The sequence below is a fragment of the Pinus tabuliformis genome, chromosome 7, assembly GCF_031772625.1.
Source record: "Pinus tabuliformis cultivar Carrire ecotype Pingquan chromosome 7, CPIR1, whole genome shotgun sequence".
Lineage (NCBI taxonomy): Eukaryota > Viridiplantae > Streptophyta > Pinopsida > Pinales > Pinaceae > Pinus > Pinus tabuliformis.
This window is the reverse complement of record NC_142293.1, coordinates 2,047,582,064-2,047,584,552: the sequence shown is the minus strand read 5'-3', so window position 1 is coordinate 2,047,584,552 and position 2,489 is coordinate 2,047,582,064.

Here is a 2,489-nt window from a genome sequence, read left to right as displayed (position 1 = left end):
AATTACAAAAGACATGTAAGCTTAAGACATGTAAGCTTTATTATTGAAGCATGTCAATCAAATTTTTTAAGAAAAACATTTTCTTATATTATATTGTTTTATTTAAACTTAAAAAAACCTACATCACTAACACACCATGTCCATGGAATATATACATTAAAAAAACGAATAATAATAAAATTAATAATAATAATGTTGTAAATTAGGAAATTAATAAAGACTGGAAACAAAAGAAGAAACAATACACACTTTCCATTTACAACCTATGCACTATGCATTTTGTTCAACGTTCCTTTATTCTGTAGCGTATGGTAAAAGGTGATGCATGTAACTAGTGAACTAATTGGTATAGTTCTTTATGCAAGATGTCCAAATGTCCAAATGGAATAGTTGCCACCATACTAGGGAGTGCTTGGCTTCTTTGAAGAATACCCACGCAACATGAATCTACAAAACTTTATAAAAATATAACTACCACTACTCTAACATCCATAACATCCATTATCAATGATAATTTTCAAGAATCGATCATGGCTTTGATAATTTAGGACTAACAAAACTAACGTGGCCCTGAATCAGGGTATCTCTGGGATCAAAATAGATTGTTGGAAAAAGGAGGAATGTTTAATATGTAAAGGCTTGTTTGTTGCTGCATAACTCCACACCTTTTAGGGAAAGGGCTTATCACATGGGCTTATCACATGTTTCACGGTAGGACAATAACACCCCACCTTTTACTCTATTACTAGTGTACGCTGCAAGATACACAACCTCTTCAATAGGGTATGGATGTCCCTATGATTATCATAAATCATAACAATTCTAGTTTCATATCCAAATCATAAATCATAAAAAACAGCAGTTATATTCATCTATTAGAATTATATTCACTGTGATATTTTCTTCAATAATTTCTAGAACTAAAATATATTTCTATAGTTTAATCAGTTGAAAGAAATACAAAATTCCTTATGTATTTAATACCAGAAGAGTATAGATGTAAACGATATTGAATATAATTTTTTTAAAGATAGGATAACAAATTTTATAATCATAAAGACATTTTTAAAACACCATTCATAGTGAATCTATTGTATTGTTCACATTTGCATAGAATTAATAACAAATATATGTGGAAATAAGACTCAAATTACTTCATAGTTTAGTTACATAACTTCCACTTTGCTAGAATGGACTAAGATGTGGAAGAACTTTGGCCTTCACAAATGTTGTTGATAGTAGTACTTGTACTACTCAACAAATGTGTTAGATTTGATTGGAATTTGGGAATGGAAGTAGAGCCCAATAAAGTGTCTCTAATGTTTTGCAATGTGCTTAGAATGCCCAGCATAGTAGGTCGTCCTTGAGGAGATTCATTTGTGCAAAGCAAGCCCACATTTATCAGTGAACTGAGACAATTGAGATCCTTATCTTCTTCGATGCATCTATTAGTCCTCCTCAATATGGTAAGGGGATTGAAAAAATATCCGAATGTGCACAATATAGATGTGTCATCATGGCAACTTTTATTTCTTTATATATATTCAAAATCTTAGTCTATTATTATCTTTTCTTCGTTACTTGTTATTTTATTTATTTATGTATTATTAGTATCTCATTTATTATTATTATTATTATTGATATTATTAATACATGGCATTACATACTACCCCTCTATAGTGGTTAATCTAGGGTACTAGATTAGACTAGATTTATTATCAACCAGGGTAAGTAAACTTCGAGGCATGCATCTAAAATCTATAGACATAAAGGATTCCTAACTAAGTGTTTATTGTGATAGGTTACAGTACTTCTTTACAGAGGGTTAAGATATGTTTCCTCTCACCTTAACACTCAGATCACCTAACTTATCTAACTGTCCTAAAGATACAGCGTATTGCTAGACTGAGATTTTAATCCTCTTACAAGGATGCTATGCACAAAAGCTCTGTCTAGTTAACACTTGAGAATTCATGAAAAATCAAAAGCACACTAAAGTTGAAATGCATGAAAAACAGAGTCTATGGAGATGCTTCAAAATATAACGATGGATCAAATCTCTTACAAGACATGGTTCAATGATCTAATGACAAAATCTTCAAGTTATCACCATAAATACCATTTGTGAGAATTTCTAATCAAATCGATAAAATCATAAACATGGAAATAACACTAAACATTATGCGTTCTATTCAAATTCAAAAACTACTAAGGAAATGAAATTAATAGTATACCAATCCACGCAGGGCCCGTCCACGTTTCAATGGTACACTAAAGTAAACTCAAGCAACGAGAGTATTAATGCATAAACACTGTTGGAGTAAAACCATGACTATACTCAAGTGCTAAAGATTGCAATCACATACAAGAGTTTTGGTCTCAAACGATGTACAGAGATAATAATTGTAACTATAACTGTCCTTGAAAACAAAATAATACGCAGTCTTTATCTGCCTGTCCCTATCTGAACCGAATGTATATTCATTAGG